This window comes from Lissotriton helveticus, chromosome 7 (assembly GCF_964261635.1).
Source record: "Lissotriton helveticus chromosome 7, aLisHel1.1, whole genome shotgun sequence".
Classification (NCBI taxonomy): domain Eukaryota; kingdom Metazoa; phylum Chordata; class Amphibia; order Caudata; family Salamandridae; genus Lissotriton; species Lissotriton helveticus.
The window spans coordinates 1,794,960,511-1,794,977,387 of record NC_136068.1 but is presented as its reverse complement, the minus strand read 5'-3'; the positions used below and the strand labels follow the sequence as shown (position 1 = coordinate 1,794,977,387).

General features: G+C 40.2%; 1 protein-coding gene across 12 annotated transcripts in view; it reads left to right on the top strand.

Moving 5' to 3' along the window:
- LOC144770773 (phospholipase A2 inhibitor NAI-like) overlaps positions 1 to 16,877 on the top strand; it is a 1,245,443-nt gene that overhangs the window by 934,561 nt on the left and 294,005 nt on the right. The window lies entirely within an intron of this gene.

Here is a 16,877-nt window from a genome sequence, read left to right as displayed (position 1 = left end):
TACTGTTACTCTACTAGGCACATTTCTATTCCTCCCTCCCATCTCCTCTTAATGCCACAGTTGTGTCAGTACTGCCTTCCTCTCTGTTCCTCCTGCTCTGTTGATTGTATTTATTCAGTCTTTTTCCACCTTGCGATGTGTATGGCAGTTGGGCTAGTTTTTGGTAGGATATTTGGTTCATTTGGGCTTCCTTTTATGGGGATTAGGCTTTTTGAAGTCCTTCTTTGTGAAATGTCATGAGTCATTGCAGCCCCTCCCACTCCTTCATGTGCTCTGTGACCGTCCCATCCCATTCAGAGGGTTCCTTGCAGCAGGGGGAAAGCAACATTTTCAGCCTGGTAGGAGCCACATGCATCCACAGATTGTGTAATGAGTTTCTCTATGTGCAGATTGTGTAATGTGTTTCTCTACATGCAGGCATAAACCGCGCTGCTTCGACTGGTTATTTACAATGTGTACACATGTAGGTGAGTGTTCGGCTGTGCACTTTTATCAGCACAGCGCCTGCTTCACGGCCACCGAGCTTCATGTTTCATGAAGCACATCGCTTTTGCTTCAACTGCATGTACATTTATTTCATCTCCAGATGTTCACCTCTATGCCCGCCTCTTTTGCTAGTCCACAAAGGAGCAGGAGAATCTTTTCAATCTAATTTTAACATTATTGTTGCCATAGGACATATGTATTCTTAATATAGTTTGTTGTGTCTCTTCAAAATCATTTGTGCATTTGCATCGGATAAGTCCCAGGGTGTGGTATTTGTGTCTCATATTTATCTTCCATGTGTAGACCTCCTAGTAATTTGTGTTCTCTCACCCATAGGTGAAGACCGAGCCTTTAAAAGTCTCACTCAAGACGTATCTTGTAACCTAGTCTGGATCTTCTATTTCCCAACCTTCAGGAGTGTTTATCTCTTTTCCTTTGTTCCCTCATCCACTTTTCTGCTCTAGGGGGTGAGTTAAACATCCCCCTTGCAATACAAAGTCTGTGTCAGCTTGTTGCTCCATGAGGAGAGCAACAGATGAGTGGATTGAACAAATTATTATATTTCAGAGGAGAATTAAAATATGGGAATGTTGCAACGAACTCAGGCTTATCACAAAATTTGGTATTGTTGGGGCTGATGTAGAAATTGTGTTGCATTTGTATATTTATAAGTGAGTGCATCCGTTGTAACAGTACAGCCACTTGTAATTTCCTACAGTGAGATGAAGATCAGCTTTGCACATTGAAGCACATTTTTCACAGAGTCTCTGTTCTATTCACTAGCCAAAGGGTTTTTAGGTAAGATGTAATCTAAATCAAGATGAAAAGTATTTAGACAGTCTTTGCTGATCCCAGAGTTTGATGATCTAATTCCTCCATATAGACACTACCCTGCAGTCAGTAGCTACCGTTTTTCTTTGAGACGATTCTGTGATAACTCTATATATTTCTAGTTTTTGGTTAATGGTGGTAATATCACCAATCTTGCTCCTTTCGTTCCAGCACAGAATCTCACTAGGTTGAACAAAAATCTTCCATAAATCCCAGTTCATCTACCACAGGCTTGCCAGCCTTTGGTAACTAGCCAGCCACTGCATACAGTGTTGCAGCTGTTGTCTGGTTCAGACTGTTCTGACATTGCTACAGAATAAGACGTAATTTATCATGTGAATCCTCCCACTGTGGAAAGTCTCATCAATACAGTTTGATACCAATAGCATTTTAGAGGGTGAACTAATAAATAGTACACATCTTGGCATATTATCCTTCTCTCTCTGTGCACTGAACATGTTCTGAATCCATGACCTACCATTGTCTAAGTCTCTTGCAGTTAAGGTTTGTTTTAATACAACACTAGAGAACCTTGTTTGAAATGGTCTAAATGGGATGTGAGAACTGGAGGCTTACCTCCATCTTAACACTTGCCTCTGCTAATGCTTTAGAAATAAAAGCACGTGCTTGATCAGAATGAAATGTATCAATTCCACCCATCCCAAATAAGCATGATAAGTCCTTTATGACTACACAGGCCATAGCCTGGCATTAGGGCCATACCTATTTGATTTATGCACATGAGTCTACCACTACTATTTGTGCCAGTCTGCTGACTGGAATGCATTGACATAGCCTAGGAACACAACATAGAAGGGATGTATTGCTTTCTACAATGACGTTTTCTGGGTTTGCACAATTGTAGAATGTGTTTTTATTTTTTGCCAAATTTCACTTCGAAGAAATACTGTTTGATTTGTGCAGGCATTAATATTTTCTAGTAACACTCCTGTAGGATGTGTAGTGTTGTCATCACCCCAGCATGCGCTGCTTTTATTAGGTTTAATCAGAACCATTTGGTATGATGTGTTCTTCTTCTTTATGTATACTAATTGTAGAAAGCCCATCTTTTTCCAGGAAGTAATTTATTTCTGCAGAAAGCCAGAAGGCGTGCTGAGTGTACTTCCTGCTCAATCTTTGTTTTTGATTGGGTGCTTGCTGCTATTTTATAACCCTACACATTCACTGCAGACATTTCAGCCTGAATTGCCTTCACAATAAACTTTCTCACAGTGGTACGCCAGTGTGTGCTGGGCTTCCACCAAAGGGGACCTATTTGAGCCCAACGCTAGCTTTTAATATTATTTTTTTTTCAAGGACTCTTTGTAATTGTTGGTCAGCAGTGTTTGAGTACAGTTAATCTTTCATTGCACATAGTATCTTACACAGCAAGTGAATCTGCAGATCAACACAAAGAAATCAGAAGTCATGCCACTTAATATACCACCAGTCAAGGGGGGATGGGGATCACCCAATCATGATGGATGACTTCACCTACCACGGTTATATTTCTATCAGAAAAGGGTCAGACAGTGACATCAAGAGTGGACTAAACAAGGCCAGGAATGCCTTCAGCTGCATGCTGAGCCGTGTGTGTCGGTCTTCGCAGTACAGCACACACACCAAGTTGAGGCTTTACCAGCGCTGCTTTTTTTCACACTCTTTCATTGATCAGAATGCATGCGGATGACGGAAATCAACGTCACCAAACTGTCAGCATTCCACTCCAGTAACCTGAGAAGAAACTTGTGCATTTTTTTGCCACACACCATTTCCAAACAGGAACTGCTCACAAAATGCAAGCAAGGGATCATGGACATCCTCATTATGAAAAGAAGATGGAGATGGATAGGACACACCATTGGAAGAGGACAAGACTCCATCACAAGAACAGCCCTTCACAGGCTCCAGAAGCAAAGAAAAGAGATACAGACCAAAGTAAACCTGAAGATAAACTGTGGAAACAGAAATGCAGGGCCTACACCACAACTGGAGCACTGTTCAGAAACTTGTCCAGGGGAGACAGAAGTGGAGGATCTTTGTTGTTTCACTAAATGGCAGCGGGAACAACTGGCACTAAGTGAATAAGACCGTGTTTATACTATATGTGTATCCAGATGGACTGGGAACTGTTCAGTCCATCAAACATAGAGCCTGATATACGCAAAGGCTGTTCAGCTATTCCTAAATTGCAACAAATATGGAATCGCAAATTAGAAATCGATAAGTATGATTCACGTAGATTTCCTGTAGACAAACAGCAGCTTGTATTTTATACAGATTGGATGGGTTTGCCTAAATTGAGCCGCACATCATTAAAGTTATGCCCATTTCAATCAAGAAAAATTTAATTATTCCTACACATGCAACTATGGCTGAGGTGCTCGTAAGGTCTCCCAGGGACCATCTATCTATGTTGGTGGAAAAAGAATAGACCAAATTCATCTGTGGTTGAGTTGGAGGATTAGTAAAAGGGATTGAATGAAGAGGATTTAGGCGAAGTGTAACCTGACCAGTTAAGAACATTGCATTCCACTTCATGTGACTTATTTCAAATTAATAAGAATGTTTAGAAACATGTTCCATAAGACCCATCACCAGGTGCAAATAGCGTGCACCCGTGATGATTCTTACCTCGATATTCGTTTGTCCAAACGTCTCTAATTAAATGGGTTCCCTTGACGATATGTCTCATAAGCAAATGTAAGGTATTCCAAATGATTAAATTCCAATTAATTTTCCGCAGGATAATGTCGCATGCGTAGGTTGTTATTTCTAATTCTGTGAAAGTGATACCATCATTCATTAAAAATTTACACCAATCGGAATTGATTCAGGTTATATCTATGTAATCTAATCCACTATCTATCAAGTACTGTGAAGTTTATTCACCTTAGAGTTGGGATTATGTTATATCCTCAAGGACTATTATGGAAAAAGTGAATCAGAGTTCACCGCCATTATATTGTTTCTAGGGAATCCTTATTCCGCATTGTAAGAGTTAGCTAAAAAGTATCATTCTTGTAAGTATTTAAGAGACTTCGCCTTACCTACAATACGATAGTTGTGGCTCCAATATTTGAATTAATTGCCCTCTTTCGAGTCCTACATTCCATTCTGTGAGTCAGTTCCATCCATAGATCACAATTTTAAGGTTCCATTGAAACTTGATAATTCAATGGTATGCTTATGTCAATATTTCGGGATTGCAAGAAGAAAGAAGAGAAAAAATAAAACAATGAGCAATCATTGTTTGATACCACTGAGTTCCATTATGTAAGTTAGAAACTTCCTATTGGTGCCACGTTATTTTTAAAAAAACGGTCGTACCGACCATTTCATTATTTATTCAGTTCTCAAAAAGTTACAAGCTTGCTTTAAAATTACATAGTTAGTTCGTCGGCCATTATATATATTGGACCGAACTAGATAAAAAGTCGAGAAAAGGTCCATTTCACATTAATACGCGGAGTTCTGCATTAAGTGCCTATCGTGCGATAAAGCCCAGTTGCTCTACTTAAAAGCCGCCACGCATCCTTACCTCTGCTGTTTAAGAAGCCACCGCGTATCGCGCCTACTCGTGATCCCTGTTGGAATGCCGTGCCGGCTGAGGAGTCCCGCTTTTAGTACGTAATACTCGAACGCCGAGCATGCCATCAACATAAACAAGGGACTGGCCTTTGTAGTTTGTATTTTATTTACTAGTAAAGCGGCCGCCATTGTTAAGCATGGTTGCTCTATGTTATCTTTGCAATCTGTAACCTTCAACCTAGCAATGTGCATTGGATGAAAAGTTCAAATATATCAGAAAACGCGTAAAATGTAGCAAGTTTGTTCCGCTTTTCAGCTCTGACTCCATAAAGTTGGCTGCATATATTTCACGATTTGGAATTGTTTAAAAAAAGGTATCCAAGTCGTAATGTGAGCTATCAGGACATTGCTTGATCTATATAAGGTTTTATCATTGTGATTGCTTCATTGCAAAAAGCGGCAATAGTCATGAATGGAGCATTCCACCAACATAAACGACGAGCGCCAAGAGTTCTGTATCCACCATTACATTCTATGTGTAAAAGACACGCAATGCTTACGTTAAAATATATTGATGAGGGGGAAAATCACAAAGACACAGTATTTACATTCAAATATCTTACTGTACACGCATTGAATTACGAAAACAGGTAAATCAAGGAATAAGACAAAGATTGAGAATGAATTCTTCAAGTCATTGATCATATATAATTGATTGCATAAGACATAGGTCCTCACTGTCCAGCAAAGACATCAGAAATATAGTAGATTACACCCCATCTGTTGATGTATACATATATTATGATCCACATTTCTATACACTTAGTCAGTATTCTTCTTTGCATTGGCCTCTATCATGTTTAATATTGGAAAGATTGATATATAGACATATGGCCATGTTTGATACAGGGCAGAAGCTTGTGGGTATCTGTCATTTAAAGAAATTCATGAAGATCCTTAACAATGTTTATCCCACACTCCACTGCCCGTAACTTTATGATCCATAGGCTTTCTTTTTTCCGTAGGTGGGACAGTTAATCCCCACCTCTGGGGCCCAAGTAAATATTCTCAATGCCATGAAAAACCAACTTGTGTAAGTCATTTGTACCATGAGTTTTGTTAAAATGTACTGCTAGAGGATATTGGGTGTTGTTATTCTTAATTGCGCGTACGTGTTCCTGGATTCTCTCCTTTAAGGGTCTGATGGTACTCCCTATATATATTTTGCTACAGACACATACTATGCAATACACTACAAACTTTGTATTGCAGTTTATGAAGCTGTTAATGCTGTATGTTCATTCTGTGTTGTATTTAAATTCGGTCTTTTTATGTGACCCAAAGCAGCAGATGTTACAATTGCCACAGCAGAAAAAGCCTTTTTGTGTACACCGCAACCAATCCTCATTTCTGATAGGTGGTATGAAGCTGGGGCACAGGTACTGCCTCAATGTTTTTCCTCTTGCATGTGTGATGCCAGGGTTGTTTCCTACTAAAGGTTTGATATCCGTATCATGTGTGAGGAGGTGCCAATGTTTCTTCAGCATTTTAAATACATCGGTGCTGGCACTAGAATAGGGTGTAATGAAGTTCAATTTCTTGTGTTTCTTTTTTTCTTTTTTGCCATACTTGTTTGTCAGCAGGGAAGATCTTTTTACTCGGTTAACCTTATTCCTAGCCTGTTTTAAAATAGCAGAGGAATATCCTCTCTGAGCAAATCTTTGTTCCACATTATCCAATTCTCCATTTAAGGCAGATTCCACACTACAATTTCGTTTGATGCGAAGCATCTCACCAAATGGTATTGCGTTTATCTGTGATTTAGGGTGTGCGCTCCTTGCGTGCAGCATAGCATTGCACGCAGTTTTCTTTCTGTAAGGTATGGTGACTAGTCTATCCTTATCCACACAAATTGTAATGTCAAGAAAGTTATCTTGTTTGGTACTTGACTCCATGGTGAACGATAGATTGAAGTCATTCTCATTGAGAAAAGTGTAGAATGTATCTAGATCTTGTTTGGGTCCTGCCCAAAAGAGTAGGACATCATCAATGTATCGCCCATAGTATAGGATATGTTGTAACAGCTGTCCTGGGCAGTTGCGCCAGATGTGTATTGACTCGTACAATCCCATATACAGATTAGCATAGGATGGGGAAAATTTTGCCCCCATCGCCACACCCCTTTTTTGGCGATACCATTGGCCATTGTGTAAGAACACATTGTTATTAAGCACCAAATCAGTTAGGTCCATTAACATTTGTGTATGTGCATAACACTCTATCGGACGGCAGTCCATGAAGTGTTCTATCGCATTAAGACCCATCTTTCCCGGTATACAAGTGTACAATGAGCATACGTCCATTGGCCTTCAGTCCATTCCACATCTGAGATCTTACTCAGCTCCTCTCGGGTATCCTTGATGTAGGACGGTAGGTTTATCACATGTGGTTGTAAATACATATCAATGTATTCAGAGATTTGTTCTGTGGGTGAGTTGATACCGGAAATGATTGGTCTACCTGGCGGGAATCTGCTTTGCTTGTGGACCTTTGGAAGCATATATATGCAAGGATTGGTCGGAGTGTCATTGAAAAGATATCTAAATTCTGTCTCCGAAATCAAACCTTTGCCTCTCCAATATTTCAAATGTGTCTCGATTAGGGTGATTGTCGACCTAATTGGATTGTTGGGTAATAGTGTATAAGTAGTTTCATCTGCTAGTTGTCTATCTATCTCGCTGATATAATCTGATTTATTCATTAGTACAATGTTTCCTCCCTTGTCAGCCTCACGGATGACAAGGGAGACAAGGGAGGCGTTCTCAGCAAGATTCCTCAGGGCAGCATGTTCTTCTCGAGATAGATTGTATTTGTCTTTGTGATATGAAAGTTTAAATTTATCTTCCAATTTGTATAAATCCTCATAGACCAATTCCTGAAAGATATCTATGCAGTTGTTGCTTGGTAAGTGCGGTGTGAATTTAGATTTTGGTCTTAATCGGCTATCTGAGCCATCATATGTATCTAGATTGAGTTCTGCTGCCAGACCTTCAAGTGACATAGATGTATCTTGTTTACCCATGGTCATTAATAGGTGTGTTGCTTTGATGTCTTTGATTGTCTGGGTTTGTCCTAATGTTTCTAATTCAATTACTTTGGAGCTACATTGTTTGCGATCTTTGAAAAATGTGTGTAACTTTAATTTCCTAGTAAATTTAAAACAACTTAGATGGAATGCAGTAAAGCTAGGATACACATATGGACAAAACCCAAGACCTCTGCTCAGAAGATTTATTTCATTTTCAGACAATTCATAATCAGATAAATTTATCACATTTACACTGTCTTTATCTTTATCAGGAGGAAGGCAAATTATCGCTGTTGATTGCGTGCTGCCGATATTGTTGTCATCCCCACCTTTGTGTTTTCATCTTTTTCTACATTTCCCCCTCCTTGTTTTCTTGTGAATCGCTCTTGTTAAAGAGCTTGTTTGTTCCCTTTGCGGAACCTCTGAAGCTCTAAAAAAAAGGGGTCCGTACTGGTACTAGCTGTTGGTTCAGATAGACCTGAGGATTCTGCACTTGTGAAACTACTAATGCTTGATGCCGCCGATAAACTCAGGGTTTCAGTATTGACTGACCTGGCATCATTATTCGCGTGTCCTGGAGTCTTAACGTTATCAAATTTCTTGGCAAAGGTGTATACTCTGCCACTTTGATAGTCCCTCTCATCCCGTCTTATTTACTGCAATGTTTTCTCTTTTAGATAGAGTTGATGTTTTTGTATCTCCTCTTTGAGTATAACCAAGTTCTTTTTCACTACATCTGGAAGGTTCATATCCTCAATTTCCTTTTCTAATACTGCGATTTCCTCTAAGAGTTTCTCTCTCTTAAGTTCTGCATCCATAATTAGGATGTCTATCATGCCTGCAGAGGAGTTCGAGAGAAGCTTTTCCCGTTCTTTGAGATGGCCTCTGTCAAGGTCCTCAAAGGAGGGAAAAATTAAGATACGCAGTCCCCTCGGTACCTGCTCTTTGGCTAAATATTTGCGAAGTACACTAGCATCCCACCATCGGGAGAGCTCCTGCTTCTTAAGCCTCTCCAGACGGAGGAACTTCTGCTTCATTCCCTCATTACTGGTTGCTCTGTCAATATTCTTTTTAGATATAGGATTTGCTTGAACAGATCATCCATAAGGGCATTTCTGTTGTCATCAAATGAAGCCATTATGAATTTAAAGTAAACAGGGTGACTTCCTAATTTCTAAGTAATCCTTAGGTAGGCTGAAAATACACACGACAATGTAACTGAAAAATCAGAAAGTGATAAGTGCACAGTGTCCTAAGAGTATCTCCTTTGAGATAATAGTCTGAGTCTAAATTATATGGTATTTACTAGACACATAGGTGATACTGTTGTGATGGCAATGAATAGAGTGCAGGTTCAGCAAAGTTTGAGAATTATATACAGATTGGATGGGTTTGCCTAAATTGAGCCGCACATCATTAAAGTAATGTCCATTTCAATCAAGAAAAATGCAATTATTCCTACACATGCAACTATGACTGAGGTGCTCGTAAGGTATATGACACCTACCCACCAGAGTGTCATTGAGTCCCAGATTCCAAAAAACCCGGGTCATACATATAAACACAAAATACCTGAGCACACCAATATCATTATTTCCAAAATTAGTAATGTAAATATTGCTCCAAATAGTCTCTACAATCCCAGCACCCTGTATACTTGTAATCCAAAAAGAATCAAGAGAAACAAGTAAATAGTCCAAGCAAATCTTCATAGGTTGACATCTGTTTTTAATTTCATAATTTCACAAGAAGAAGACAGCAGTCGACTCGCGTTTCGTCCGCAGGGCTTTTTCAAGGCTGCAAGTGAAATAATCATACATCACCATCGAGAAATCATTCGTGCCAATCATGTTGACACATTGGTGTACTTCAAGTGAGCATACGGATTTTTAGTGACTCAAACTTGTCAGACCAATCATTGTGCATATAACAAACCAATTAATAGTCTCATCAAAAAGCATAAAAACAAAAATCAAAAAACAAACAAACCCTTGTGAGACAGGTCTCCCAGGGACCATCTATCTATGTTGGTGGAAAAAGAATAGACCAAATTCATCTGTGGTTGAGTGGGAGGATTAGTAAAAGGGATTGAATGAAGAGGATTTAGGCGAAGTGTAAACTGACCAGTTAAGAACATTGCATTCCACTTCATGTGACTTATTTCAAATTAATAAGAATGTTTAGAAACATGTTCCATAAGACCCATCACCAGGTGCAAATAGCGTGCACCCGTGATGATTCTTACCTCGATATTCGTTTGTCCAAACGTCTCTAATTAAACGGGTTCCCTTGACGATATGTCTCATAAGCAAATGTAAGGTATTCCAAATGATTAAATTTCAATTTCTTTTCCGCAGGATAATGTCGCATGCGTAGGTTGTTATTTCTAATTCTGTGAAAGTGATACCATCATTCATTAAAAATATACACCAATCGGAATTGATTCAGGTTATATCTATGTAATCTAATCCACTATCTATCAAGTACTGTGAAGTTTATTCACCTTAGATTTGGGATTATGTTATATCCTCAAGGACTATTATGGAAAAAGTGAATCAGAGTACACCGCCATAATATTGTTTCTAGGGAATCCTTATTCCGCATTGTAAGAGTTAGCTAAAAAGTATCATTCTTGTAAGTATTTAGGAGACTTCGCCTTAGCTACAATACGATAGTTGTGGCTCCAATATTTGAAATAATTGTCCTCTTTCGAGTCCTACATTCCATTCTGTGAGTCAGTTCCATCCATAGGTCACAATTTTAAGGTTCCATTAAAACTTGATAATTCAATGGTATGCTTATGTCAATATTCTGGGATTGCAAGAAGAAAGAAGAGAAAAAATAAAACAATGAGCAATCATTGTTTGATACCACAGAGCTCCATTATGTAAGTTAGAAACTTCCTGTTGGTGCCACGTTATTTTTTAAAAAACGGTTGTACCGACCATTTCATTATTTATTCAGTTCTCAAAAAGTTACAAGCTTGCTTTAAAATTACATAGTTAGTTAGTCGGCCTTTATATATATTGGACCAAACTAGATAAAAAGTCGAGAAAAGGTCCATTTCACATTGAAACGCGGAGTTCTGCATTAAGTGCCTATCGTGTGATAAAGCCCGCTTGCTCTACTTAAAAGCCGCTGCGCATCCTTACCTCTGCTGTTTAAGAAGCCACCGCGTATCGCGCCTACTCGTGATCCCTGTTGGAATGCCGTGCCGGCTGAGGAGTCCCGCTTTTAGTACGTAATACTCGAACGCCGAGCATGCCTCAACATAAACAAGGGACTGGCCTTTGTAGTTTGTATTTTATTTACTAGTACAGCGGCCGCCATTGTTAAGCCTGGTTGCTCTATGTTATCTTTGCAATCTGTAACCTTCAACCTAACAATGTGCATTGGATGAAAAGTTCAAATATATCAGAAAACGCGTAAAATGTAGCAAGTTTGTTCCGCTTTTCAGCTCTGACTCCATAAAGATGGCTGCATATATTTTACGATTTGGAATTGTTTAAAAAAAGGTATCCAAGTCTTTTTCCATAATAGTCCTTGAGGATGTAACATAATCCCAACTCTAAGGTGAATAAACTTCACAGTACTTGATAGATAGTGGATTAGATTACATAGATATAACCTGAATTAATTCCGATTGGTGTATATTTTTAATGAGTGATGGTATCACTTTCACAGAATTAGAAATAACAACCTACGCATGCGACATTATCCTGCGGAAAAGAAATTTGAATTTAATCATTTGGAATACCTTACATTTGCTTATGAGACATATCGTCGAGGGAACCTGTTTAATTAGAGACGTTTGGACAAACGAATATCGAGGTAAGAATCATCACGGGTGCACGCTATTTGCACCTGGTGATGGGTCTTATGGAACATGTTTCTAAACATTCTTATTAATTTGAAATAAGTCACATGAAGTGGAATGCAATGTTCTTAACTGGTCAGTTTACACTTCGCCTAAATCCTCTTCATTCAATCCCTTTTACTAATCCTCCCACTCAACCACAGATGAATTTGGTCTATTCTTTTTCCACCAACATAGATAGATGGTCCCTGGGAGACCTGTCTCACAAGGGTTTGTTTGTTTTTTGATTTTTGTTTTTATGCTTTTTGATGAGACTATTAAATGGTTTGTTATATGCACAATGATTGGTCTGACAAGTTTGAGTCACTAAAAACTCTGCATGCTCACTTGAAGTACACCAATGTGTCAACATGATTGGCACGAATGATTTCTCGATGGTGATGTATGATTATTTCACTTGCAGCCTTGAAAAAGCTCTGCGGGCGAAACGTGCGTCGGCTGCTGTCTTCTTCTTGTGAAATTATGAAATTAAAAACAGACGTCAACCTATGAAGATTTGCTTGGACTATTTACTTGTTTCTCTTGATTCTTTTTGGATTACAAGTATACAGGGTGCTGAGACTATTTAGAGCAATATTTACATCACTAATTTTGGAAATAATGATTTTAGCAGCTTGTATTGTCAAGGTGTGGCTGATGTACCAGCAGTGAGTGATGACCTCTTCCAGTTCAAGAAATACATTTACTTTTAGGTGCACAGTGGAAAAAGAGCTTTTCTAATCAACATGTCCAACCAAGAGCCAGTCGGGCAGGTAGGCAGGAAGAGGAAGCCTAAATGTAGTTTACAAGAGCTAGGAAGTCTTCCGGAGGAGTATGCATCTGAACATGGAAGCTGTTTGGCTACTCTTCCACATCTCTTCCAGATGCTGTCAAAATAACATTTGGAACATGATGCACCAAAGGATTAATATAGTGGGTGTCACAAAGAGGTGTGTAGAAGAAATCAAGAATTGGTGGCAAAATCTGTGTTCCGCAACCAGGAAGACAACCAGCTCGAGAAACGGAGGGGGGCAACAAGTACAGAGCCGCCATCTACTCCTTTGGAATAAACATTATTATTTTTAAAACCATCTTTATTGACTTTTTAATTTTTTTATAAATAACAGAAAAGCTCCAATACATTTGAGGAACTAGTAGAAGAGCATATGATAAAGGGAAGTTTGGGGAGGTGTAGGAAGGTTGGATCTCATGCTGGTTTATTACATATAGGATTGAGAGGGTACCACCCACAATAGGTGTGTATGAACCGCTCCCAGCATGGTAGTCCCAGTGGGTAAAGCAATAGGCACATCCAGAGTTCTGCTGGTGAACAGAAGTGAGGAGACACACATGTAACCCAGGCTTGGAGATAATTCTCCCTGTGAGTGACAGCAGTATTTCAGCAACCTAGAACAGATGGTGACCAAAGAGGAACATTATCAGAGCATATGGTTAAATTATGTAGAGCCCAGTGAGCAGCAATGACAGGGGGCTTTTGGAGTTAGCCAGAGCTTGTTGATTAATGTTTCAAAAAGGTAAACTCTGTGTAGGATGTAGGATTGAATGAGCCTAAACATCACGTTATGGGAAACAGAGTGTGGTATGTATAGCACTCATCCATTCGTTATCACATAGTTTCTTCCCGCTTCAGTCTCCTGCTAATCCCACAGATGTTTTAGTCAGATGTGCTCATGTGAAGTAAGAGCTCTAAAAAGACAGATGATGTGTGTATAACTCTGTGTCCCATTGTGCAAAGGCATTGGATCAGGGCGTGAGTCTCTGGCTCTGTAAGGAAATGCCTTTTTGCATTATCAGTACCAACAGAACCACTCCTGAGGCGAAAAGCCGGGAGCTACATTGACGTTTTTAGAACTGTTTTAAATTTACTAAAACTAGCAGAAATTGTGTGTTTTAACATCACGTACCCCCTTGGGCACTCTTTACTTTGATAATCAGACACTCTGCACAGCCGATCGAACGCTGCCGCAGGTGAGTGTCACTTCATCCTGCCTCCATTCCTGGCACAGCAGGACACGCCCACTCGCGCTGGCCACGCCCCCTTTCCCTGATACTTAAAGCGCGCTGTGATCATAGCGTCGCTCTACAGAACCACTCCTGAGGCGAAAAGCCGGGAGCTACATTGACGTTTTTAGAACTGTGTTAAATTTACCAAAACTAGCAGAAATTGTGTGTTTTAACATCACTTACCCCCCCTGGGCACTCTTTACCTTGGCAATCAGACACTCTGCACAGCTGATTGAATGCTGCCGCAGGTGCCGCAGCAGCTGCCGCAGGCGAGTGTCACTTCATCTTGCCGCCATTCCTGGCACAGCAGGACACGCCCACTCGTGCTGGCCACGCACCCTCTTCCTGATACTTAAAGCACGCTGAGATCATAGCGTCGCTCTACAGAACCACTCCTGAGGTGAAAAGCCGGGAGCTACATTGACGTTTTTAGAACTGTTTTAAATGTACTAAAACTAGCAGAAATTGTTTGTTTTAACATCACTTACCCCCTTGGGCACTCTTTACTTTGACAATCAGACACTCTGCACAGCCGATCGAACGCTGCCGCAGGTGAGTGTCACTTCATCTTGCCGCCATTCCTGGCACAGCAGGACACGCCCACTCGCGCTGGCCACGCCCCCATCTTCCCACCATCTCGACCTCCATAAAAACATGCTCATTCAGCGGACGAGCGCAGCGGGCGCGACGAATGCGCGACGAAGGCGCGCATAAGGCAAGCTCGTCTGCGCTCGACCGCGCCGAGGCCGGGCCTAGGGCTACCCCCCTTGACCCTGTACCGCCTCACACCTCGGTTAAAGCAAACGCATTCAAATACTCATCTGAGCAAATCCGAGAAATCATGACCTCAGCGGACTTGCCACATTCCATACCTCATCTGCTTTATACTGATCTCACCATAGGTCCTCACAAATGTGCAATGTGTACGACCCCTACCCCCCCCAAGATCTCCACTCACCAGGTCCTAGCAGCACTAACATAATCCCAACTCTAAGGTGAATAAACTTCACAGTACTTGATAGATAGTGGATTAGATTACATAGATATAACCTGAATTAATTCCGATTGGTGTATATTTTTAATGAGTGATGGTATCACTTTCACAGAATTAGAAATAACAACCTACGCATGCGACATTATCCTGCAGAAAAGAAATTTGAATTTAATCATTTGGAATACCTTACATTTGCTTATGAGACATATCGTCGAGGGAACCTGTTTAATTAGAGACGTTTGGACAAACGAATATCGAGGTAAGAATCATCACGGGTGCACGCTATTTGCACCTGGTGATGGGTCTTATGGAACATGTTTCTAAACATTCTTATTAATTTGAAATAAGTCACATGAAGTGGAATGCAATGTTCTTAACTGGTCAGTTTACACTTCGCCTAAATCCTCTTCATTCAATCCCTTTTACTAATCCTCCCACTCAACCACAGATGAATTTGGTCTATTCTTTTTCCACCAACATAGATAGATGGTCCCTGGGAGACCTGTCTCACAAGGGTTTGTTTGTTTTTTGATTTTTGTTTTTATGCTTTTTGATGAGACTATTAATTGGTTTGTTATATGCACAATGATTGGTCTGACAAGTTTGAGTCACTAAAAACTCTGCATGCTCACTTGAAGTACACCAATGTGTCAACATGATTGGCACGAATGATTTCTCGATGGTGATGTATGATTATTTCACTTGCAGCCTTGAAAAAGCTCTGCGGGCGAAACGCGCGTCGGCTGCTGTCTTCTTCTTGTGAAATTATGAAATTAAAAACAGACGTCAACCTATGAAGATTTGCTTGGACTATTTACTTGTTTCTCTTGATTCTTTTTGGATTACAAGTATACAGGGTGCTGAGACTATTTGGAGCAATATTTACATTACTAATTTTGGAAATAATGATTTTAGCAGCTTGTATTGTCAAGGTGTGGCTGATGTACCAGCAGTGAGTGATGACCTCTTCCAGTTCAAGAAATACATTTACTTTCAGGTGCACAGTGGAAAAAGAGCTTTTCTAATCAACATGTCCAACCAAGAGCCAGTCGGGCAGGTAGGCAGGAAGAGGAAGCCTAAATGTAGTTTACAAGAGCTAGGAAGTCTTCCGGAGGAGTATGCATCTGAACATGGAAGCTGTTTGGCTACTCTTCCACATCTCTTCCAGATGCTGTCAAAATAACATTTGGAACAGGATGCACCAAAGGATTAATATAGTGGGTGTCACAAAGAGGTGTGTAGAAGAAATCAAGAATTGGTGGCAAAATCTGTGTTCCGCAACCAGGAAGACAACCAGCTCGAGAAACGGAGGGGGGCAACAAGTACAGAGCCGCCATCTACTCCTTTGGAATAAACATTATTATTTTTAAAACCATCTTTATTGACTTTTTAATTTTTTTATAAATAACAGAAAAGGTCCAATACATTTGAGGAACTAGTAGAAGAGCATATGATAAAGGGAAGTTTGGGGAGGTGTAGGAAGGTTGGATCTCATGCTGGTTTATTACATATAGGATCGAGAGGGTACCACCCACAATAGGTGTGTATGAACCGCTCCCAGCATGGTAGTCCCAATGGGTAAAGCAATAGGCACATCCAGAGTTCTGCTGGTGAACAGAAGTGAGGAGACACCGCATGTAACCCAGGCTTGGAGATAATTCTCCCTGTGAGTGACAGCAGTATTTCAGCAACCTAGAACAGATGGTGACCAAAGAGGAACATTATCAGAGCATATGGTTAAATTATGTAGAGCCCAGTGAGCAGCAATGACAGGGGGCTTTTGGAGTTAGCCAGAGCTTGTTGATTAATGTTTCAAAAAGGTAAACTCTGTGTAGGATGTAGGATTGAATGAGCCTAAACATCACGTTATGGGAAACAGAGTGTGGTATGTATAGCACTCATCCATTCGTTATCACATAGTTTCTTCCCGCTTCAGTCTCCTGCTAATCCCACAGATGTTTTAGTCAGATGTGCTCATGTGAAGTAAGAGCTCTAAAAAGACAGATGATGTGTGTATAACTCTGTGTCCCATTGTGCAAAGGCATTGGATCAGGGCGTGAGTCTCT